Source organism: Camarhynchus parvulus, chromosome 1, assembly GCF_901933205.1.
Source record: "Camarhynchus parvulus chromosome 1, STF_HiC, whole genome shotgun sequence".
Taxonomy (NCBI): Eukaryota; Metazoa; Chordata; class Aves; order Passeriformes; family Thraupidae; genus Camarhynchus; species Camarhynchus parvulus.
Genome location: NC_044571.1, coordinates 93257052 through 93283712, shown reverse-complemented (window position 1 = coordinate 93283712; position 26661 = coordinate 93257052). Strand labels below are relative to the sequence as shown.

Genomic DNA, 26661 nt, shown 5'->3' with positions numbered 1-26661 from the left:
ATAAGAATAGATGAACATCTGTGACCACATATTTGGTAGTAAACTTGTTTTAAGGATCAGTGTCTTGTAGAGTAGTCACAAAGCCAAGACGGAAATAAGAATTTTCAGGCTCTGGTTTAAGCCATATATTAGTGATTCTTTGCTTTACTTCCTACCCTAAATGCACTTTAAAATTTCTCATGCATCCCCATAAGTTAGTGCCTTCAATGCCTAGTTTCTTAAAAAATTTCTCTTGCTGGTGTAGTAACCTTCTAGTACTGATGGCCTTATATGAAACAGCCTTTTGTCTTAATGACTTCAAAAATCTCTGAAGATCCTTTACCCAGGACTTTTATGAGCAAGTAGCTTTCTGCTCTGGGAATGTCATCCCCATTGCTAACTGAAAAAAGTACTGCTTATGTATCCCACACCAATACTGAAACATAATCAAATAAGGAATGCTGGTTAGATATTAGACACTGAGCATAGTAAGAGAGACACACTGAATCTTCTGTAATTGATGGGAGAACATAGCTTAGTGAAAACAGATCTTGTTTCACAGGAATCCAAAATTCTTGTTTTTAATTTAGTGCTAAAGGGGAAGAAGAAACACAGCCTAACATACGTTCCACTGATAATGAACCCTACATTCCTGCAGCTTTTAAAGGCATTACACTGAAAGAAACACATTTTGTATGCGCATACAGGATCTTCAGCCATAATAACACAGGAACAACTGCCATCCACCTTACATTATCACTATCCCACTTACCAGTGTTTAAAAGGTGACTCTCTTAGATTGACCAAACTCCCTTAATCTGTGATTTTTCTAGTTATGCACCCCGACCTATTAAGTGGGCACACCTTGCACCCTTGCCATTAAAAGACTCCCCTGCAATACATTTGCCCAAATCAGTGCACTCAAACTCCTACAGAAATTATCCAACAGCATGAGCTGACTTGGAAAAAAAGTCTGCCTTGCTGTGAAAGAAGAATTATCCCATCAGAACTATCCCCCTCATGGCTTTCTTTTTTTTAATTATTTACTTTTTAATGGAAGCAAAAACCCCTATCATCTCACCTACTCCTCTTTTAATAAGGAATGACTGCCGTGACTACCCCCATCTAGAACCACCATTCACTGCCAGCACCTCTGCTCTCCTCGTGTGCTTAGAGAATAACTGATTAGCACTTTGCATAATTAACCTGATTAGCACTGTGCATAATCAAACTGATTAGCACTTTGCATAATTAAAAAGAAATAATAATAATAACAATAATAAGCAGTAGGTAATAGCAAAAGCTGCTAGTCCCAATGCCTGTTCTTTAGCTCTAGGATTAGTTTAGTGTGGCATATTTTATTTCTTAAAACTATTTCTTTAAAGTTGCACAAGCTCCTGAGAGGTACAGCTTTAAAAATTCTCATTTACTATCAAGATCACTAATGAAAAAAATTAGTTGTTCCACTATTACAACTTAGGATTTCTTGTGCCTCCCACTGCTGAAGCTGAAGACATTAACAGGATGGATGCCTGATCTGATGCACCAGGGGTTTGGTTCCCATCTCTGTCTACAGTACTGTTATTGGATTCATCATCACAAGATACAGAAGCCTCATGTCTTTTAAGGCATACATATGCTTGTAATGTACTTCAAGAGTAGGAAAGCTGTATTATTGTTGAGATGGATAAGGCAGCAAGATGCATATCCTCAAAAGTAGGTAGGCGCTGAATTTTCTCCTGCCCCGAACAATTATTCCAGACCACAGGAAGCATGGGAAGGAATACGGAATTCGTCAGATCCCTGCCCCTAAGCCTACACTGTTCTTCCCCCATGTGAGTATCACTCATCTATGTGTATTTTTTGCAACCTGATCAATAATGTGAGAGACAGAAGGTACTTTGTTTGCAGCCTGTCCCATGTCCAGTGTAAATCTCCCAATTAGGGTTTCAAGATTAATCATCACCTCCAAAAATCTAAAGAATGTGCATAACTATACTTACTTAGATAAGTAAGCAAACTTTGTGTAAAAATCCCTGTTAAATGCCTGCATCACTTATGACTCAGTTCTTCTGGACATTCAATACCAGACAGCTTAGAAGAGTGGTGCCCCAAGTGAGTCAGTAAAACACCAACATTTTCTGCTTGCTAACGTGGCTTCATCCCTCCGAGTCACCAATATATCCCATGTTACTCCTCAATTTGACCTCATCTCTCTCTAGCTTCCTTATATTACAGCTCAGATTTCCTTTGCATTACTCACAATCTTCACTGTACATATTCTATCATGCCTTCAGGAGTACCTGAATATTCACTGCCAAACCTCCACCATGCCCTAACAATCACCCTGCCTACATTTCCCACTGGGTAGCAGACACTTTATGGCTTCTCTGCTGACTGCCAAGGCCAGGGTAGTTGGGACACTGGGGGTGTCAGCATGTTCTGAGTGATCAGTCTGACTGATCTTTAGCTGTCTAGAAAGGAATGCAGTACCCAGACTGCACTGCTCAGATGCAGCACACAGCACGGACCTCTCCTAGAAATGTGACAAACATATTCCCGCTCTGTCCAAGCTTCCCTTGTAAGATATCTCTCATGAAATAAGCCAATGAGGAACTGAGGGACGGAAATGGCAATAAAAGATAATCTTATCATAATTAGCTGGAAATGAACTACCCATGCAGAGAGGTCTCTCCATCAGTCTAAGCTAAAGAATCCATATGAACAACGAGGGGTACAGAGCTAGTTACTCACTTCACAAGTTGTTTAGTTTCAGTAAAAATGTGTTGCTGTAGAGATTTCTCAAGTCCAAATGTTCTTGGGGAAGGTAGTTCCAGTAATTCTGGGAAGGAAGCCAATCCTTTGGCTTTGTATGTAAATATTTAAACAACATTATTTTTATATACATATATTTTATACACATATACATATATGTCTTTAGACTTCCAGACTTGCAAAACTGCAACAGAAAAATAGGCAAGTTGACATACAGCTATTGTCTCTGCCTGAAACCATGCTAACTGCCCATCAGAAACAAAATACAACAAAGACTTGAAGCTAATTGAGCCATATCACCTTTATATACTGGTCCACTCAAACTGAAGTGCTGAAAGATCAGGAGTAGAAATTCAAAAGGTAGAGAGAGACAAGTCTCAAATTTCATCTCCTTAAAAGTGGCAAGAAAATAAGGTTCATGTATTTTAAATCTTTCAGAACCTAGATGGATGGAAGTGCTCCACCCATAGGTGTGGAATCTCCAGTTTTGGATGACACAAAGCTTCACATTCTGAGCATTTCAGTGTTATGACACCAGACAGTAAAGCTGCAACTTCATGTTTAGAAAGGTCACTGCTGCTTCAGGCTTAAATCAGGTCCATACTTCAAAAGGGATAAGTTGGCAGAAAATGTAAGTGAAAGAATGGAAATGCATCTGGCACTGAGCACTGGTGAATAAATAAAATGGGGGGAAAATAAAGCTTTAAAATTGTTAAGGAGAGGGTTGACAAAATGGAGGAAGATGATTTAGTGGGAAAAGGTACCCAGTCAGGGCATATGACAGATAAATCAATCTATGAAAATAAAATTTACCACATGAACTCCACCTCTACCTACTCAGTGAACAGAAAACACACCCTAGTACAAGGTACCTGTGTGTAAATTCATAGCTATATGATTTAAAGAAATAAAATACTTATGAGTACAATACTTACATGTCTGTATGTATAGCACAGCCAGTGAGTTTTAGGAACACAGAAATGCACGTACATAAAAATACACACAGAAAATAGGACCAAGAGTAGGGCAAGCCTTTTAGAAAATATTTTAATGGCTTTATAAAAACCCTTCACCCAAAGTTTGAGGGGCTTTTGCAATCTTACATTTTTCTATTGCAAAATACACCTGCTTTCTTCTCTTTTTTCCCTCTAAACTAAATATTTCTTCCATCTAATGACTCTCTTTATTAGACAGCATCTAATTTGCATACATTTACATACAATTTAACTGCTAGCTTGTGAGAACAAAGAAATGGCTCTGTATTGCACTGAAGGACAATACTCAGAAAGGAAGGTATAAAAACCAGCTAGCTCGGTGGCTGTATATTCCCTTTGTTTCAGAAATACTAGGAGTTTTAAACACACTACTTAAAGGGTGAAAAAGATTATTTCATCAAACAATGAAAAAAGATACAGTGCAGCTTCCTTTTAACGCATTCTCTCTCTGGCCTGGTTAATGGGATTTAAGGGTCCAATATTTCTTTGCTTTCTTCTGTTTCTTTTATTAGAACTGATGGATTTAATTCTGTCCCATATTTTACTTCATATTTTATTCCTATAACAATCTATGCTGAAGTTCAGCTCCAATGCTAATTCAATACTATCTTCCTTTCCTTGCAGTCAGCCTGGAATACAACTGAACGATCTCTGATGGGCATGAAGTGCTCTGCCCTCAATGCCCAGCGCTAATGGATTTTAGAGAGAGTCTGCCAGAGCTTTACCTCATGGCAACAAGTCTAGAGATAATGAAAACTTACCATGTAGCTGACTGGGAATCAACAGGAAAGGAAGCAGGGCTGAGCTCCGCTTGTGAGAACAGGGAGGGACTGTGGTCAGAGTAAATGCAGGATGCAAAGGATGCGTCAAGCCCTCTAGTTCCCTGAGGAGAGAGGGGGGAAAAAAAGAGGAGAAAATTATCTTTTAAGACCTTGCATGAAGGAAAACCCTTTAGAAACAGTTGTCAGGAACTCCAGCACATGCCCTACCAAAAGCATGATACAATCAGCAAAGTGTTTTTCTCCAAAGGCTCTGCAGTTGGGGTACCAATTGCTCTGGACAGCTACAGATCTAATCCATGTAGACTTCACTTAAAAACCTTGCAGAAAAAGAAAACCATTTCAGGTTGCATGCTGCAGATGCCTACATGCTCTCATACGTGCAAAACCTAGGGATACAGAGCAGTTTTCCCATTTGTCCTGCCTGCACAGCAGAGCTGCTAGCTTCACTTCTGACCTCTCCTCCCAACATCAAACTCAATGACTTGTGCTCAGTGGGGCAGAAAAATTAAAGTATCACAGATCAGTGGTGTAGGGATGGGTGAAGGATGACCCAATCACTCTAGTGGCATGTTCTAAGGGCCTGTCCCATGGAAATTACAAGAGGACATTAGAGATTTACAGAGTTACAAGACAAACCTCATCTGGTGTAAACAGACCTATTGCAATGGAATGGAATAGGACTATTCTTGGTAAAAAAGCACTAGGCCAAGTGAGCCTGCACACAAAGCAGGTGTACAATTCAGGACCCAGCACTCATCTGCTCAGTTTAGTTTGCCCCACCCAGCCATGTGGCCTGGGGCACACTGGCTTTGTATGATCAGCACAAGGCCAAGTGTTAATTCCATGGGAATTCTCACTCCAGCATGAGGGGCACACTGTTACTGACCGTACAGGAGCCACATCACAAGCTGTACGCACAAGAAATTTGTGCTGATACTGCTCTGATATGACTCACTGGCACTCAAAACACATTATGGATTATTTTCAGATGCAAATTTTAATTTAAAGCTGGCTGAAATGTTAATGAAGTTTTAGCTCTTTTTCAAAGGGGAAAATTCCCTATTGCTTACAAAAATGTTTTCTTTTTTTTCTCCTCTGCCTGATCTGCTTCTAGTGACACACAGCAACCAAACCTCATAAAAGAAATTAATCAAGCCTTCATATCATTTTCCCTTTTCAAGGGTGGAAAGGTTGAGGTGTGTGATCTTCAGCATTTTCGATGTATACCAAACTGATGCATTAGAAAACAGCGGAAGAAGGAAATTCCAAAGTCACAGTTCCCCTGATTATCATATCCTATGCTCACAGCTGTATCTTGCTGAGACCACTGGGTTATCATTTCCAGAACCTTACAAGCATGGCTGTGTTATGATGTAAGCTGATTTTAACTGGAGCTGTCACAATCCCATCCTTCCCTCACCTCCTCCCTTTCCTTGCCACATGTCCCCAAGCCTACCCTAGAGCAGGACTGTGGAAGTGCCTGGTTCAGGGAGCTTTCAGCTGAATGAAGGCTTCTTTTCCATGTGTTTTTAGCTACATCAAACCCTCATTGCAGCTCAATATCCAGGCAGAAAACTTGGGGGTTAGAGCTAGGGAGGCAGCAGAACTGTTCTAGTGGAGGAACAGCAACAGAGCAGCATCAACACTGATTAGTTCAAGCTGCTGTAGACCTACACCGTGTGATGTCTAGGGCTGCTTTAGTATGACAAGGGAAAAGTACTCTTCCACACAGCTGGAAGCCAAACCAACCACAGTTTTAAAGGTAAAAAAGATCCTACCTCACATGCTAACCTAAAATAAACTGTTGGGCCACACAGATCATACAGAACAGATGCAGTCTGCCTCTGATGAAAAATAGCTTGAGATAATGGTGCACTGCTACAATCTGCACCAGGGGCATTTTCCAAGTGGCAGGTTGAATTAGCCTCAAGTGACATGGATTACAGAGTAACACTTCCCTGAGGCAATAAGGCAAGGTCCCACACTCAAATGGGAAGAATTGAGCATTCTTGCCAAAGGCAAATGATAAAGCATGTGATTAAGAACCACTGTTACCAGAAGATGGTGAAGCTCCTGAAAAATCTTTCAAGGACTTCAGAAAATACACCTGGAGATACAGAGCAGGAATTTTCCTTTACATCTCTACAGTAACCATGCTACACATCTTTTCACTGCTTTCCAGGGAGGAAACATCAATTCCGTCCTGACTGGAAACTAACTTTGTAACCCTCAGTAGTTCTAAAGCCATTCTGTCCAAATGGCTGTGCAGGATGGCTATCTGGATTTCAGCTGAATACAGAAGACACTGAAGTTCCCTTCCTTTTGCTTCCCTGCTCCAGGGAATTGGAATATTTTACATCCTACAAGAGAGATCCTTTGGTGGTAAGGGATCACCTGAAACCACCACCCACAATATCTTCAGGAGAAGGAGTCACTAAGGAAGAGTGACTCCTTAGTGACTCCTTTACTAGCCAGTTAGCACCCACAGGGGACCCAGCATCTTTGGAAATTAAAGTAACTGAGAAAAAGAATCAGTGCAGACACCTGATCTTCACCTGTTTTCATCAGCTCAACAACCAACATACACCTTTTCAGCACTGCAGTTAGAATTTGTATTGCCAAGTTACAACCAGGCCTCAAGGGCAGGACACCAGACCAGGCATAAGAACTGGTGACTTTTGCTCCACAATAACAAAACAGTGCTTTCCAGCATACATGAGTCTGAAGCAATGGCATCCACACAACTACTTTTTTTCATTCCAGCCTTCCACACACTCTCAAGATGATTACAGTTATTTTATCAACTACAGGCAGCTGTACGGGTTGTTACACAAACCTATACATGTTCAAGTTATGCAACCCCTAGACAAGAGGCTTGGCTGGTTTCCCCAACAGGAGATTCCCATTTTCCTTCAACTGCCCTTAAGGTACAGCTACCAGTACAACCCATTTGTGCATATATTCTTCCTGTGGTGTCACTGAATATGTCTCTTTGCAAAATAACTGTCTATTGGAAAGCATACATACTTAAATATACACACAATAACATATATGTGCACACACACATATAAAATAACCTTGGCCAATACCTGTTTGATTGAATTAATTTTATTCTTTCCACATTACAACAGGTGTCCACATCAGTTTTGATGGTCTTTGAAACAATGACACGAATCTAAAATTTTAAATTATGCCAACATTTGAACACCTTCTATTCAAGTGCTCTTGATCAGTTGAAAAGTGTATTACCACAACACCAGCCTCAAATTTTATCTTCTTAACAATTCTTCTTGGAGCTTAAAGTTGGTTAAGCAAATCGTTCATCAGATTTTTCCCTTCCCTTTCTTTTGTTGTTAAATACTCTACTGAAGCTGAGAGATTAAAATGTAAACGCTGGTTTAAGCAGAGGAATAATTCAGTGGAAGTCCTATTGCACATAAAGCATTGGCATTTATCAAGTTCCTCTCTTTGTACATATGGGTGGGATTATCCAAAGGAACAAAGGTGAGATTCTCTTTCCACTTAAATTAGGGCAAAGAAGTCTAAGTTGAATCCATCAGCAGCATATTCAGACCAGTTCTGAGCATTTTTGAAAATCCTCCCCATTCCAACCTACCCAGAAAGCGGGCACAACTAAATAAATAAATAAATAAATGAACAAAACTTCCACCACCTTGTGTCCTGGAAGCAACATCCACAAGCTGCAGTTTGTGCAGCTCTGTCAAGTTAAGGATGCTGTGAGTTTCTTCTTAAATACAACCAATATTTCTGAAGTTAGTTCTTTCAAACATTCACTTAGATTTGATAAATTATATTAAATACAATTTGCCTCAGCAGCATTTCAAAGCATGACAGCCAGAGCACGAGCAGGTCATTTTTACACGGAGTGTACAATCTCCTCAGTTGTGCAGACAGCCTGGATTATGTATGCAGGCCCACACTCCCAGAGATAACAAAATTACCCGGCTCGCACTCTAAGCCAGGCAGAAACTGTGGAGTCGCAGAGAGCAGAGTCAAGCCCGAGCCAATCAGTCCTGCTAAGCAGCTGCTATCTCAGTTGCTTATTAGTTCACCAGTACACTGGCCACGACCAAAGGCTTCAGATGGGCTTACAGTATGCACAGAACAAAATTGTCTCTACTTTCAAATACCACAGAAACACAACCATGAATGAATACTATCAAAGGGTAGAGGTAGGAGAGAAACCTCATGTTAAATTTACTCAAAATGTTATTTTTTGAACACTGAAGAGAAAATCCTTACTCTTGAATACTGTGTAATAACAGAACCATGCTGTTTGCTGGCAGAATGCTAAGTTTCATTTTCAGCAGAAAAAAAAATTGTATTATAATTTTTCCTGATTTAGATGGGGTTTAGGTCAACCTTAGCTACATACAAATGAATGTTTTGTTCAAATTACAGGGTAATTTTAATTAGGACACCCTGCTAGACATCCTGTTGTTCTATTTAATGGACTTTCTCAATTATGAGAAGAAACACCTCCCCACCCGCCTGCGACTTAAAGTAAAAATTATGCTGAATAAATATACAAAGACAGAAATTATTATTCTGTATTAGATCTTTTTATTTCTGTTAATCTTTATTTGGCAATTGCTGTATCGAAAGGGCAGAGTTCAGAATCCCACACCCATTAAACACCTGTTTAAAAACCACTTGAAGCACTGGAACCAGCCAAATATGTCCCAATTAAGCAGAAACATTGGCACTGCTGTCTCGGGTAAGGAACACCCATTGCCATTTGCTCTCATTAGGTTAAACGGGTTTCTTGGGACATAGCTGAATTCCTGATTATGTGCATTGCAAATGGATGGAGAACACCAGAACAATAAAATTTAATTCAGCATAGCCTTCTGTCCAGTTGTCAAGCACGAAATTTTGGGAAAAGCAAAAACTGAAGCTTTGGGAAGTGAACAAGAGTTATATGTTTTAAGTATGTATGAGACAGCTCAGACTTCTTTTAAGAAACTGCCTGGTCAATGTAACAGGAAGAATTGGGTTGGGATTTCTTCTTGAAAATGCTCTCTGATTTAGAGCCCATTTCATTTTTGTTAGCATCTCCTCCTCTGTACTTTGCATTAGTTTGATTCGCTTACACAGTTTTGTTTGTTAGTGAGAAGCACAATACAGTATCTTTTTATATTCACTTCAGTGTTAAATTGGGCACCAATTTCTTAACTTTGTATGTTTATGATGCAGTGATAGAAGGCGAAGCCTGGACAATAAAAGATTTGTTTGTAGATCAGACACTGTACTGCAAGTTTTCCAAATATTTTTGTCAACTTAAATAAGTAAAGGCTCTTCTAGAGAGGCCAACTGCATGGTAAACAGAAGAATCTTGCCTGCCACTCATTTAACCTCTTGACCCCTGTCAAGGATGTGGACATGCTTGCCAGTAAGTGACTAGTCAAGTGGTCTTTTACCAAATACTCAATAATACATTTCAGGGTGGTACCACTAGACAGAATTAGAGTAGAGTGGTAGTGATTAAAAAGTATGTTTGAAATGGTTCTAATATCCATGCTCAATCCTCTATAATCCTGCTTCATTATCAATTTATTAACTTCCTTTGTTGTCCTTTCTGTCACCCTCCTATGCTAGTTACTAATACATCTTAGTTTGAAAAGCGCTGTACTCCATAGGCACAAAAAGCTAGCATGCTTCACATAAAATTGATCACTTATCTGTATCCAAGTAAGAGATGTACTGTCTGTGAATGGACACCTTCAAATTAAATGTATAAAAAGCATGGTTCAGCACAATAAACACCACTTCATTTGCAACTCATCGTCAGGATGTTAGCAGACTGAAAAGAACATCTATATATTTTTCTCTTTGCTTATGCCAGCTAGACTTCTTCAGAACATAAATCCTGCTGGTTCTTTACTACCTCTTCTACTTAGTGTAGAATTCACAATTATTTAGTGCCTACGTTTTTAAAGTAAACTTTAGTACAAGAAAAAAAAAAGCATTCTAGAAATAAAATATATCAGCTAGCACTTGCTGCTGACCTAAAACTATATTTATTTTCAAGACAACCATAAGAGTGGCAGATGCATTCTTGTTCTGGTTGGCTACAAATGGCACTAAGAAATCCTAAGTTAGACACCTGCATACTTACTCTTTGCTTGTTTCCCCTCCACACCCCAGAGTATTTTTGCATACAAACAACATTTTCTAATTTGCTATTGCTATTCATTTAGATATTCATGGGTGCTAAGTTCATTGTGGTGTCAAGAACAGCCTCCCTTCTATAATCCTACTCATCTCTCCAAAGGATGCTAGGTACTCAAACATCTGAAAAAGATAAAATATTCCATATTTACTCTCCATTATTTAATTCACAAAAAGCATCACTTATAGCAAAAATGTTTTAAAATAGTATCTCTAAAAATTGAGAGTCACAGTCCTTGTCTGTTTCTTAACTTAAGCCTTAGTAGCTTTCCCTCTTAGAACTGGTGGCTGACATTTTATTCAGTAGATATCTTCAGCTGCAACACTTCCAGACTACAAAGAGTAGCAAAAGCTATCATTACAGATGGATGTTTTTATTGGTAGACATTTTGAGACTAACCAAAACGGAGTAGGAAAGACAGAGTGTAGACTGGAAGAAAACAAAATAAGTCCACAAACAAACAAAACACTACAAATCACAACAGGACAAGAGAAAAATCAAGCGGTGACATTATCTCACTGGATTAGTAAAAACAATTCTGTCTTGATTGGAATTCCATTTTTCTTTTTTCATTTCTAGATCCATCAAACAACTATTAAAATGTTTAGCTGCACCACTTTCACAATTACACGTTACACAAGGTAGTTTATCAGGGTATCTAAGCACACAATGCAAATTAAAAGGTAAAACCAGGAGTATTTTGTATTGTAAAACAAAATAATTACAGGGAAACATCTCCTGTACACTGCAAAAATCCCAAACCCAATTAATTCTATATGTTTAAACTGGCATTTAACTTCCACTGAATTGAAATTGTATTTTGAGCCCCAGAGAAGTTGCCTTCAGTAATACCTTTCAAATGCCTGCGCTCAACAAACCACAGAGAGCTGTTGATTAACGCATGTGCTGGAGCAGAGATGGAATATTCCATGGGAAGAGAGACTTCGTCTACAGCCCAAATATCTACAGACAAACCAAATCCGTTCACAATGTGATATGAATGCACGATGTAGATTGAAAGAAGAGAAAGAAATAAAGAAACAGCCTCAAAACCTGGAACACTTGGGGAATTGACTTTTAATTCCCCAAAAATAGCAATTTTTAAAGCTATTGCAGGAGGTAATCAAGTCCCATCAGCTGAGGAAAAAACCCTCTCACCCTAGAAACAAATGGAAATACCTAAAAAAGGGGGGGGCAGGGCGGGGGACGGGAGAGAGCAAAAGAGCAAGTGCGATGTGGGGCTAATACCAGATATGAAAACAGCTGGAATTAAAAATCCAGATACATCCTTTATCTCTGGGGCATGGAGGAACAAAATAAAAGGGAGGCACATAAACTATATGCACAAACTAAGGGGAAGTCAGTGGAGGGATATATTAAAAAAATTAACGTTGCAATATGCCATCTTGTAATATTACATTGAGAACCACACCACTGTGTGTTGTTACTGTATTTGGCCAAGTGCACTACTGTGTTTAATTTGAACTTTGATTACAATAATTCACAGGATACAGAGAGGCAACCAAGTGACTCACAGTCCCTTCTGAAATCTTACCATATTAAAAGTTTGACTGGAGTAGGAACACAGTAACCAAATTCCATGTACACTGCACCAGAGGAAGGAGCAGAAGTATTGAACAGAACCTCCCAGGACTCCTGGGTCATCTGTTACACATGAAGAACAGTAACTTTGCCATGCCAGCAGTGAGACTGTTAGAGCAGCAGATAAATTTGGTGCTGCCTGCATCAGACACAGCAAACCATGGGCTGCCCAATTTTCTAAGGAGGGCACAGACGCTCTGCACACCTGAGCACGATTAAGTCTTACTGTTTATGAAGAAGAGAGTCAGTGTTGGCAGTGCAGTGGCTTGAAGGGGAGGGAGGCAGTTGGAGGGGAAGCATAAACCTGTTTCTGCTCGCTACCAACAACATTATTGCAGGCACCAGTAATGAGGTGTCTGGGCTAGAAGGGGAAAGGGATATAGGAGCTGGAGTGCTTTATCAGCTCCAAGACCAATGCTGGTTTTGGCACTATTTTCACTCTAGTGAGTTACAAACAACAAAAAAAACCCAACCAAGCAGGTGCTAGCAATCTGAGAGACCACATGCCAGCTACAGCTGCTTCAAACTGATTCAATTACATCTGCCTGAATAGTCCCAGGACATTGAATCCACTTAAGGGAACCACAGGTTGAAGGGAGACCCAGTACTTCGGGATCTTAAGACTCCATTAATTTAAAGTGGAAACACTCCCAACTAAAATGGGAGGAGGGTATTCATATAGAGTCTGAATCATATAATCACACTCAGACTAGGACAAGATGGAAGAGAGCATATTCATGACACCGAGATACACAGTAAAAGCCCATTAGAAATAATGCCTCAAAATTTTCCTGAAGCAGTCTGACAGCACTGCCTTGTTTCCCAAAACACTGGGTGCAGTACATTTGCTTAAACATGCTCTTGGGATTGGGACTTCTCTCCAAACCTTGTTTGTACAAAAAGGGGCCAAGCAGCTGGGAAATTCTGGAGTGTAGTGTGTCCTCATTAGCTTCCATCTGCCATCAGAACTCAGCTCATGGCAAGTTTGGCTAAGTCCTGGTGTTCTCAGGTCCAAATCTGGGTCAGTTTTAATTACACTATACAGAATTCAGTGTGCAGTTTTTAAATCCTTATTATACAGCACAGAAGAACGGGCAGCTCTCCAACTAATCAATTTTTTAAAAGTACATATATAAAAATTTTAAAGCAGGCTAGACAGACAGTGGGTGGAAGAGAAAAAAAATGTATAAGTGAGTACAGGGGTTAGTTAAGAGAACTGTTAGCAAAAGTGGGTCACCAGCAAGTTCTGCTTTAAAACTTCAAAGGAAGGGGAAGAAGGAAAAAAAGGAAAAAAAAAAACCTCTTCATTTTTTAAGACACTGAAACTGATGTGCAAGATGTATACAATTCATACTGCTTTTAGAATCAGGATAGGTTACACACAATAATACTGCAGACAGATTTTTATGAAGGGGACGATGGATTATCTTGTGGCTACAGGGCCATAACAGGCACTGGCTGACCTATTCCATCCCTTTAACTGTGTTATTGCCAGGGTTGGGGAAGCCATTTTCCTCAAGGGCAAAGCCTTTAAGTCCACAGGTACAAAAAAGAGTGTGGTGGTTAGAAGTATAGTTCAACGGCATTCTTGAAGGTGACAAGGAAATGCAGGATGTCAGTCTAAATCCTCACCTAATTAATGTGTTTTGGACTACTTTGACTGCTATTTATTTCCTCTTTTTCTGTGCCATCAAATAGCCATCAGCCAGGTCAGAACTTGAAGAGTTTTTCTTGCCAGGTTGCTGGCAAACAAAATGATAGAGGCACAGATAGCTGCATGTTTTTCACTGAACAGACACTCGGGACAGGATAGCACGCCAAATCTTATCTATGCAAATTGGGCTAAAATCTACTCTCAAAGTCAACAACCAGAATCTGCCCTGTTTAGAATCTTTGTCAGATGCAAGGGAGCAAGCAGAAGTCTTCAGTGACAGCTACCGACATAAAGGTAGATCAGAAATGGAGAGGGATGATCAAGGAGCAGAGAAAATAGCAATGAAATGATAGATGCTTGTTAGATGAGCGTAATATTCTGCCATCTCCTTACACAAAAACTACACCTTCAAAGATTTCCAAGGGTTTTTTTAACCATTTCCATGAAAAACTCCTGTTAAAAAAAGACACCCCTTCATGAACCTTGTTAGCGTTGTCATAGTTTTCATTTCAGAATTACAACATAGCACAAACACAACAAAATCCTGCATTCTCCCTTGTACTTCTTCACTTGGTGGCTAATCCATGCCTCTCCAGCTGCTGGATGAATCTAGCACATTCTGACACAGCATGAAATGCACTACTAGCTATTTCAGAATCAACAAAAGCTACAGGGCTGGAGTAATCACACAGTGCTATTTATTTGAAAGGAAGTTTTTTCTTTATGGTAACCTCCCTCTCTCAGATGTGGCCTCTCATATCCAAAAATCCATACATTCAACACATTCACAACAATCCAAGCAGAAATTAAAAACAAACTAAAAAACTAAAAACCTTATCAGAGGAATATCACAGTCTTAGGGATCCCCAATTTCTCCATTTCACTACCTAGTTCTCAAAAGGAGGAGATTTTTTTACCTACACCACCTGGTGTGGGTAAAACTGGTCTCAACTTCTATCCCCACCTGGGCCCACTTGTATTAATTAGGACAATTAGTTTCACCGTCTCCAAATAATTTTCAATTTAGTTAAGCTTGGAGAAAAAAAGCAAGCTGAAGCCACAGACTAGGCAAGGTGACCCTCAAATACTGAAGAAGAAAATTACCCCATGAGAATTTGTTTTCTGAGGGTCTGGCTTCTTAAGCGAACTTTTTGCTATGAAGTTTCAATGCAGATCAACAGCGGCGCAAAAGGGAGCAGGAGAACAATAACACAGCAAACACTGTAAATTTAGCCCAGACAGTATCACTGTAACAGAATGATCACATTCTGTAGCAGAAGTGAACTTTCAGTGCCGAGAGAGAGACTATTTTATCTCTTAAAGCACTTTTACTGAAGTGAGGCAGGTCTGATGGACTGTTTGAAGACATGACTGACCAGTGACTAGGCAGAACAGCCAAGCTGTGAACTGTACACAAAGAAGAGTGGAGTAACAATGCAATCTAGTGCTGCACGTCCTCTGAAACACTGACAAGGAAACTCAGTGATGGAACAGAAGAGGCGGCTACTTGGGAAGCCCAGAATGAGAGGACTGTGTAATTTGGAAGGAAAGTTCATCTTCTAATTAATTTTTTAGTTTTATATCATGTACTGATGTCGCTTTATTAGATGATTTTATGTTCCCCTTTCTGTGGCTTCTCTTCCTTTCCCTCTTCCTCCATTTGACATGCATTAGAATAACCCAAGCCAGAAGGTAAAAGTCAAAGATGGCTAGCATTGTATCCAAGCACTAAGGTGGACTTTTTCTAGGCTCTGAGTAAACTTAAGGACCAGAAATATGACAACAGGTATCACTCACTACCTGCAGCAATGGTGGAACCACAGAGTAGAACGAACACTACCCCTTTAAGTGTCTTTACATATCAGTGTCTAGACATGTGGAAGATGCAGCATTGGAAACAAGCTCTCCCTCGCTCCCCTCCCAAAACAAAAAACCCACCACTAACAACAACAAAACCCAACAAGATGAGAGACTACAGCATGAAAGGAAATGGTCTGCCCATGCTCACAACCCTAGAGGCAGACTTCTTTCTTTCCCTTCCTCCTAAAACCATGTCTGGATGAGACCCAAGTTAAAGTCACTGTAACTCTTCTGTCCTCAGCTTCCAATGCAGCCACTTCCGACTTGTCTACTGTCGTCCTGACTAGCTCAAGATATATTTGCTAGCCCCAAAGTCTCACCAGGGAGCCTATGGAAGAGGAGACTGTCTGGTATTTCCTGAACCATCCAAGCTGTTTGTGTGTAGCAAGGCTACCAGTGAAGCACATCATCTTGCTACAATTCTACTCATGAGGCAGCAGTGAAAGACGTGTCATGGCATATGAAGGCAGGTATCATCTATGGCAACAAGGCAAGGACACCACTCTGAGAAAGGGGACATTTTATTTTGCAGACTGTTAGAATACAGGGATGTTAAAAACATAGGAGTCACTTACAGAATGAATTAAAATATGGTGGTCACACTTTAGAAACTAAAGAGAGAATCTCCTCAGATGTACTTCCAGTAGAATTTCAGGCTACTGTGTTCATCTTACTGTACCTACATGTAGCATCTCACATAATCCTCTTTTTGGGGTCTGTCCTCCCCACTGCATCAGCTGGAATACCTGAGACAACAGTACAATTTATAAAATGAGTAAGTCTCTCAACTTTATTGTACTTGGCTGCAAGAGCTTTAAGTCATATCCTTAACATTTGAATGCCATTTTTCTATTGCACTTTATTTTTGAGTGGGTGTTTTTGGCGCTATACAGTTTATGTAAAATGAAGCAGTACATAAGAAAATGCAACACCTATTCTCATGTGTTTCATAAACATCCAGCCCCTGACTTGCGTGTGCTGTGTAGCAGTTGCTATTGCCAGCTAACAACATGTTCTAAACTGACATAAGTCCTACAGATCTCTTTTTTTTTTTAATTTTAGAAACAGTGGAGCCATATTAAAAGGAATTTGCCAAATTACCTGCACAGAAGGAGGAAACCTGCAATTTTCTCACTGCAGTGATGAGATAGTATCAAGAACAGTGCTAAACAAGGTCAACCAAAGAGACCACAAATACTTTCCTAAAGAATAATACTCCTGTATCTTGTTCTTGAATAAAAACTGAGAGTTCCTACTAAGGGGATGTCAACTTTCAAGTTTTTTTAGTCCTGCCTGCATGACAGAAGACAGCAAAAACAGCACACAGATTACACACATATCTCAGTTTATTCCCTTCAATGATTTGATAGCCAAACTAATGTCAGAAGATGAATTCAGAAGGCCCTTTATGGCAAGACAGATTATAAGCCACATTTAAAACAGAAAAGAAAATTACAAGAGAAAAACATAGGGACGACCATGAAAAGAGAGTTTACAACATAACTGCTTTTGTACAGCAATATGAGATAAACACCAATTATCACAATTTTCTAGATGAGGAAACAAAAAGCTCTGATCACAAAATAAATCAAGGGACTCGTGCTGAATGTACATGATTATGTCATACTTTGGTTTCTATTAATTTTATCACATTCATCCTCAGTACCTGACAACTAGTGCTTTCTATATTTGGATAAAGAAGACAACAACAACAACAGACAAACACTGAAGCATGCATTTGGAGCACAGTTCAAATGAAAACCTACCATGCCCACATCACATCCCTCTGCAGACCAGCAGACAGGCTCAAGAGCATGTCCCTGACTCTAGCCAGGGCGGTTACTCACTGTATCTGTGGGCAGGACAAATGAGAAGTCTTGCTGCCTGGCACTGAATCTTTCTAGTTGCTGGCAAGCCTCTGGCCAGGGATTTTCTGATCAAGGGGTTATATATGTCATATATATATATATATATATATATATATATATATATATATATACACACATATATACATATATGTATTTGTTAGATTATCATTTCATTAAGTGGTCCTTGATAAGCTTTTTTTTTCATGAGTGTATCTAATTTCCTTAGTAGCCAGACTTCCTTCTGCTTTTTCTTACTCTTGGGATACTGACTTCCATTGTCAATATTAGCACTATGTGTCTAAAGGAGATTTTCTGGAGCTGCAGAAAAGAGGTTAGTCTATAGATCACTCCTTGGTTAAAACTGCATAGAGTGCAAACAGACCTCAAGACAATGGCAGATCTGTTCCCATCTCATGATGTAGATTTCAACAGATTGTAAGGATGCTGTAGTTTTGTGGTTTGTTTAACTAGATTTATCACATACTAACTCCTTTTACAAGAGCAAAGAGATACTTTATTGAGCCAAGAGGCACAAACTGAGTAGATATGAAGATGAAATGGTCTGAAGTTGCCAGTCAAAGAGTGTGACTGCATCTGCTGCTTGGATGCTGCCTAAATAGGCCAAGATAAAGGTTGTAAGGATTGAATTGATCCTGATCCCTCAAAGTAAACGAGACCAGAAATCAAAGCTCATAATAAAATTCAAAATTACTCAATGAAGTCATCTTGTATTTCCCTACTGTAATGCATATATAATGTATGCATGTGTCTGTGTGCACACTTTCACACTCAAATTCATTTTATCCCCAGCATTTCTATGTTCCACCACTGCAAACACAGTCTGAAAAGAACAAAATTGCTGGAGGAAAATAGCACCCTTTGGAGTAGAGAACCCGTGTGCCACCGTTCCCCTTTTCTAATCAGGAAGCACCGATTTCACAACTCCTTGCCTCACCTCCCGGCCCCTTTACCAAGGAGGAACTCACCTTACATCCCTAAAATGCTTTCCTTGGCCAAGTCTGCAACCCCAGGCAACCCGGCCTCGACTGCAGGCAGCAAAGGCGGCGAGCTCAGCTCAGAGTTTGACATGCTTGGTGCATGTCACACAACACAAGCAACCTGCTAACGAGCTGCTATGTGCTCTCTCAAAGTCACAGCTGCCAGCAACAATTGAGCAAGTGCAGCCTAGCTTTTCAGGATTCCTGCCTGTTGCCCAGGAACCACACAAAGCACTGGAGATTTTAAACAGGTGCAAACAGTGCTTTTCTCCCATGTCACACTGCACAGCCTCTGCTACAGCCACACAAGAAGAACCAGAAAGCAGGAAATGAACTTCCAAAATGCGATCAGAGTTCCTAGTGATAAAAGAACACTTTGATGACCTGTGAAAAACAGGTTGTACATAGCACTATAAGCAGAAGCAGGAAGGCTTGGTCAGGCTTTGCGAAACCTGCTTTCCCCAGAAATATGCAACCATATTATAGTTCTGGTTACACATTTATAAAAATTTGTCAGTGTTTCTCACCTGCAAAATATTTTGTTAATTTAGGAGGTAACATTTCTGAACAAGCAATGATTCAGAATGTGTAATGAGCACCAAAAATAAATGAAAAGGGTGCCTTTCAAAGCTTACTTTTATAATAATTTGATAGCTGCATAGGAATTCTTAATGCACAAAACTGTCTTTCAAATAAGTGCCTTAAAAAGCATAATACAAATCACGTACATTATCTAATTGTGTGTATGTACAGAAATTCTACATGTACCATCTGTTTACAGCTCATTGCTTAACATTATAACCTTGTACATACACAGCTCAGTGCATAGGTGGTACCGTAGGTAAACACAAATTGTATCTCCTGAACTGAAAATCTGTGAGTCAACTTTTAAAAGGCTCGTTAGGAAAGACGGCACTAACTCCAGAATGGTTTGTTTTGTCAATATTGCCTACGCTGTGTTAAGGTCATCAGTACGAGTTTGTTACTAGCCACATTTCCACTCTGGTAATCAGGCAAATTCCTGTTAATTTCAGGCAGAATCTTGCCTGAATTGGAAGGGAGTGGGAACTGGTTAAGGCCATTAACCAGATGGCCACTGAGATCCGGCATTCTCACGCTGGGATCAGCTGCTCTACCTGCTACTTACAAGCCCACTCACTAGCCCAGGCACAGGTCAAGCCTTGAGCAAGGCTCTTCTGCTGTTCCTTCAGAAACGTAATGTTACAATGCTGACATGCATGCTAAGGGCTTCTGTCTAAACTGGAAGCACTCAGATAGATTTTACCTTCCCTTTTGGATCCAGCTTTTCACTTGGATACGAGGCTGAAAGGGCTAAAGGGTTCTCTTGTACAGACGCCAACAAAAACAAAGGTAAACTTAGAATTTTCATTAACTGTAAATTACAAGAGCAAACAGAAATAAGGATTGATGTGAGCAACAGGGAATGCTAAAGCTTCACCAAATGTAATGTGTAATGCTTCAACCCAAACATATTTTGGGATGACTGCCAAGAAGATGGGTATAAATGTGGGAGGCTTAGTAGAGTACAGTTTGAGCTAAAATGTGTAAAGTTTTCACTTGTGCTAAGGAAACATTCGTAGCTAGGTAAAAACAAGGCCTTATGAAAAATCCAATTTTACATCTAATCTAAATTTCCCTGGGCAAAGCAACTGCTCTCTTGCTAAACTGATCCTCGAGATAGCTGGCGGTAGCATATAATTATTGTGGATAGTATTACCATGGGCTAGGCACTAGATGAATATTGTAAATTCTAGAGGTGTCTTATCCAGCACTACGTGGTTTGATGTATTCATCTAAACCTGAACTGGAATTACTCATCGTGATGCTTTTGTTATTTGGTGGTCCAATGACATCCCTAGAACCAGGAGACAGAAGCATTGGCTCTAACAACTTTTCTCGCACTATCTTAGCTTACACTGTTTTATGTTAGCTCTTCTGACCTAGAAACTCCTAGTGGTGAAGGATGAAGTATCCTAACCATCAGAGTTTCTCCAGTGAAGCACATTACAATATCTTACATGTTTTTTGGGCTGTAGGGGGAAGGGCATTAAATAATCCAATAATCTCAATTTGCTGCTTAACATCCACCAGCACAAAAAGGCCGACGTGGTTTTCTACTGTCAGAGCCGTGCTCAACAGTAAGAGTAGGAGGTTATTCTAGCTCCACTAGAAGACTAGCTCAGGCACTAAGATTTAAGTTCACTTTCAGTGAGATAAACAATGAATAATTCTAGTAAGGGCAAGAGGCTGGAGAGTAAAAGGCTATAAATGCTATAGAAATTTTCAACATGGGTTCATTTCTCAGCTTTTCTAAAGCTACTTTCTCTTGAGTTGATAGACCAATTATTTCAGGAAAAAGATGTCAGTGTTAGTAAAGCTTTTTACCTATTTTTTCTGCATAGACTTCAGATAGCTTATACAGTAATGAAGGTCCAAGAAGGTACTGGCTACCACTTCAGCTTTATTCGTCTGATTAGTTCCAAAATATTTAGACAGCAACACAAGCCCCTTCATGTTTCTCCATGTTAAATGCAGGGTATATCCTTCCCTCTCTTTGCCTGAGACGATGCACTTCTTAGGTTCTCCAGATCTGCAGCTGACAGATACTGACAAGGTTTGAATTCCCCTTTATGCACCTCCAGTTTCACAGATGTGGAAGTAAGAAGTTCCTATGGGAACACAGTACAGGAATCATACTAACAATACTCAGTGCATCCCAATACTTGGCAAATAAACACAATCCTCTGATAAAGAGGTGGTTACAACAGGAACTTATCCCATCTAAAAGAGAAAAATCTGAAAAGATACCACCTATTGATTCCATTGATCCACATGCAGATCTATTCAGCTGGGAGGGCCGAAGGCGACAAATAACCCTTGGAATATAATGCATATAATGCTACTTGTCACCAGATGTTATAACACAGCCTCCAGTGGCAGGGGAAACTGTGTCCTTCCATTCACTGGGGAATGTCTTTCCTAAGGCTGACATTGGCATGAGAATGATGAGAGCATGTCGGAAAGACTCAAATGTAAATGCACGTCAGATTTATTTCTAATGGCTTAGTAGCAGGGGAAGACATTTCTTAGGTTGTCCAAGAACAGAAAGCACCCTACAGAAGTGTGCAATAAGGTTTAATGACAAACTCTCTTTAAGTAAGGATCCTTGACGTTATGGAACAGGCCAGGACTCACTATTTTGGCAACGACTGTAGGATGAAGCTATGCTTTCTGTAAAGTTAAACTTTCCTTCAAATTACATCACGTGTGTGCACCTCAGCAAAGCTTTGAGGACCCTGAAAAAACAATGTGTCCTTTCCTGCAGTGACTTCTGTAAAATAAGAAACTGGATTAACCACAGTCTTCACTGGTGCCAGCCAGACCACAAAGTGTAGCATCAACACTGTGCTTGAAAGGTAACAGCTACTGTAATTTTAAAGAATATCAATTATACATTGTGCCACAGAAGTACTATAATCTGACTTCTAATTTCTTACAAACTGTGTCTTCTTGCACTCCTACATCATACCAAAATAAGAAACATTTAATTACTTTCTAGGAGATATTTACAAAACTCTGAGATATTCTAAGCAGATACAAGCTAATATTATTATTCTGAATAGCAGTACAGGCTGCCCTCCATCCACAGCACCATGCAGGCTGTCATTTTTGTAGTTAGGATGCATTTTGCAGAAAGACATAACTGTTCTTTCAAGTGCACTGTACTGTTAGTTGTTGTCACAATTATTTATAACTGGGGACATCTATCTCCTACTAACCTTCTGTTCTGGTCCAATATACAGGAAACAATTCTTGAAGCATTAAAGTACAATTATAAGAATTTAAACTCCGTATTTCTTAGCTAGACTCTGCCCTCTGGTTTTGACTCTAATACCAGGCAAGCCAAAGATGACATTCAGTCTTTCACTCTGTTGTGGGGTTTGTGTGTATAAAAATTTAATTTTGATGAGCGGTCAGGATAGAAGATGAAGATATACAGCTAAAGAAAAGGGTTTTCAAAGAGACCTGTAAACATGAGACCACAAGTTGCATTTCTTTTAAAAATGTATCATAAAGGTACTGTAGCATTCTTTAACACAGCGGAGAAGCAGCAGAACAGTGCACGAAACACAATGCCAAGAAAGAATCTTCCCTATTTTAGCCATGAATTATCCTACAATTTTGAGAAAATTACTTATCTGTTACGTGTTTCTGTTTCCCCATCTATCAAATGGGGACAATGCTACTTTGTAAAACCACTCTAAGATTCTTCTAAAAATGGATATAAGTTGGAAACTTGTAAAATACATGCAATTTCTAAAAAAGCCCCCCGAGAATATAACAATAAATACTGCTTTAAACATTTGTTGCAATATTTTAATACAACTCATACCTTTCCCATAAGTACTTTACAATATTTTCAAGAGTTTATATGTACTGTTTACAATTATCAGCATACAGGATTTGAAGATACTACATGCTTTAAGTTTAAACTTCCAACTGTTGGTTGAAACATAAATATTTTCCTGTATTTTTTTCCTAAAACAGGCAACAGTCCTCCAGCTGAGGTAGCACTGGATTCTTTGAAACCCACAATAATAAGCAAACTAAAAGAAAAAGAGGTTAACACTGTGTCCTGCCTCCCCAGCACTCTTTTCAGCACTTACATGATACAGATGCCACAGAAGACTCATTCTTACTTTGAAGTGCAGGAAAATATATCATGGTAAAAGACTGAGTGTCATTCAGAGCATCCTTTGAAACTTCTTAAAAAACAGAGCTTTGTATCTGGAGAGGTTTTAATGATTAGTTTATTTTTCTATACTTTTAGACCACAGCATAGAAAATTCATTACATATATAAAACTCAACAAACTTTGCAGGCTTTTGGTATTCAAATACCCCTACTTCTGAAAGTTTATCTTGCTTAAAAATGTGTTTGTAGGGTGTGATCCAAAAGTGGCTGGACATAATATTGTAGGTCCAATTCCAAGTCATCAATCAGTTTCTTACATTTTCAAGGCAGGTATTTCAGTGCAGAAGAGAAGTGTTTTCTCAACTTTGTATTACAAGACTGGATCACAGAGCTTCTTGAATAACCTACATTGTAGATGGGACCAAGCATGGAAACTTCCAGGCCCAAAATATTATGTTCTCTGGGCATTGTTACGACTATATTCTCTGAACACTGTTAACAATCAAAACCAAGGTATCAGAACTGGGGATGGCTCGCAAGTTTAGAGACAGCACTCATTATAAACCAAATACTAAAATAGTTGTATTACTGAGGGAGAAAAAAGTTGGGGAGATTCTACAGCCATTTCATCTTTCATACGTATTTCATTCACTACCTTTGTAATACAGGCAAGAGAATTTCTATCCTTCAAATGATTCAATCATATTTATAGCAGATAAAAATTTACAGGTATTACATTAGGTACAGTCACCTTATCTCCAAGTAAAAAAATTACATGCATAGTTGAATACAAAGGCAGCAAACTGGATTTTTTTATTCTTATCAAGATTAACATAATACTTAAATGCAAACAGGACAGCTAGATAAGAATTACAAAAGACATGAAATTCCTCCTATTTTTAGGTGCGATTAAGAAAGCAACACCAGAAATATAGGCAAGAAGGAAAAAACACAGTCATCCAAATTAAAATTATGTTGAAAAATATGTACGGCCCCGAATCTATGTAGACCTCTAAAGAGAGATTGCCAGCTAGAAGAACAGGAGTGATGTGGGATGCTTTCAGATATTTAAGAGCATAGAGTGTGGAACAGAGTGCAAGAGCACAAATGTGCCCACAGAGGCTGTGCTAGAGCTTCAAATATCTCCAGCTCAAGTGACTAATGGGAATGTGCAAAGAGACAACCACTTCAAGCAGAACTTTTTACTGATTAAGTCACTACCATAAATCTCAATATGTTCCCTGCCATATTGGCAGCCTGTCCCTTTTTTCCTTTTAACTGTGGGCCAGATCCTCAGCTGGTATAAGTTGGCATCGCATTTTGTTGCCTTCAGTGGAGCTAAGCCAATTGATGCCATCTGAGCATCTGATATTATATTTCTGAAGCAGTTAAAAAATGATACAGTGGCATTAATTACTACATAGTCGTCTCTCATAACCTCATGGCAGGGGTGGAAAGACTTCTCATTTTTAGTCACCAGTCAACATACAGAGTGGAAGGGTCAATTGGTCATTCCATGCTCAGTTTGATGGCTGTAAAGCTACTAGTCATTCCAAACACAGGAAAAAATACTTTTCATTTTTCTATGTGATTTAAATACTTAAATTTTGTTAACTCACAGGCATGTAGCAGCTACTCTATGTCCTTAAATCACCATAATCCACTGCATCTAAAATGTAATGGATCTGACATGCAGAAGAAGAGGCAACTGGAGCAAACAAAAATTCATTTAACTGAGAAACCCAAGTCCCTCTGCCAATAGTAGATGCTAAGGGAAAGAGGGGTAAGAACACTTTCATCTGTAAGCATTCTGCTACAGCCTAACAACACATCAGAGATGCAGACACAGAAAGTCTCCAGTTTTTGTAAGAGGTAAAGTGGTCAGGGTTTTATTTTGTCTCAGCAAAGGGAGAAATGAAGCACAGGACTAATTATGGACCACTGCATTTAGTTTGGACTATCTCTTACAATCACCTGACATTCATAGTTTATACCTTTTGTGTAAAAGGCCCATATGTTCCATTTCATGGCAGAAAGAAATAATCTTAACAGAAAATTGCAACACCCAAATAAAATCCTTCTTCTACAATGAAATAACATTCCCTATTTCTCCCCAACACAAAAGAAGTGTAACCTGGGACTCCAAAGAACCAGGGTGGGCTCAGACACTTGGATATCCAGAAGAAGCAATGCATCCACATTTTAGATGCAGCAGAATGTTCACCAACTCACATAGGATATTGAAGGTATTGTCTGTGTAAATGGGGAGTTTGTCTGTGGCACTGAATCTATCTTGGCCTGCCTTCATTTGCATTCTTTGCCCTTCCCAGTATTTTGTCTCATATATAATTATCTCCTCAGCTCCCAAGTTATTTTGTTTTAAGCACTTCCCACCCCCTGGACACTCAACACTGAGATCTTACTGAACATTAAACAAGCAGATTGCCATCTATGTCTTTAAATGGGTACTAACCTATCAGACAAAAAAACTTATTCTCCACCTACTCATTAGAATTTGCATGTTAAAGCAGCATGCACATTTCTAACAAGCTTCCAAATGGGGCACTGGAAGTAAGCAGATTCATTCTACAGGTAAATGTATAATCAACTGGCCTTAGGCTGACTGAAGCCTATGCCCCAAAATACAGAGGGTTTGCTATGGGTATAATGTAATTACCCAACAACATCAAAGGCCAAAACACGGGAAGATAAACCCATGACTGACTTCAAGAAGTGTTTTACTTGAGTAAGGACAATGAAATTCAGGGCTTTAGTCACAAAAGAGCAGAGCTATTGAAAAACAGAAACAGAGAAAGAGACATCAGAGAACACAATTTATGGGGGAAGGATAAGAATAAACAGCAAAATGAATAGGAAGCAGGAGAAGCAAGGAAGTGCAGGTTTCAAAGCACACTAGTATTTAACATGGCAAAAGAAGTAATTGAATCTACTGATATCTACTAGGAAAATGCCAAGATGCTGGTAAAGTGTCCTCACAGCCACACACTTTTCCTGTTAGGTTCTGATAGGAGGACAATGACATGAGCTCTACTACTGTCATTCTAGAGAGCATTCCACTGGGAACAACTTCAGATGGAGAAATAATGGACTTTCTCTCAGACCTAAGTGTACCTGAATAAAGGTTTGAAACCTATTACATACCCAGTACAAAATGGAAGAGTATTTAAAACAGACACATTCTGCCCAACTCAAATAAATTTAAACCAGTTGATTAAGAA

General features: G+C 39.3%; 1 protein-coding gene across 4 annotated transcripts in view; it reads right to left on the bottom strand.

Moving 5' to 3' along the window:
* ZBTB20 (zinc finger and BTB domain containing 20) overlaps positions 1–26661 on the bottom strand; it is a 445196-nt gene that overhangs the window by 348133 nt on the left and 70402 nt on the right. For all 4 annotated transcript variants that reach the window (XM_030955850.1, XM_030955680.1, XM_030955758.1 and 1 more), the window contains exon 3: positions 4511–4632. The gene's annotated coding sequence lies outside the window, so the exon portion shown is untranslated. The remainder of the gene's footprint in view (positions 1–4510; positions 4633–26661) is intronic.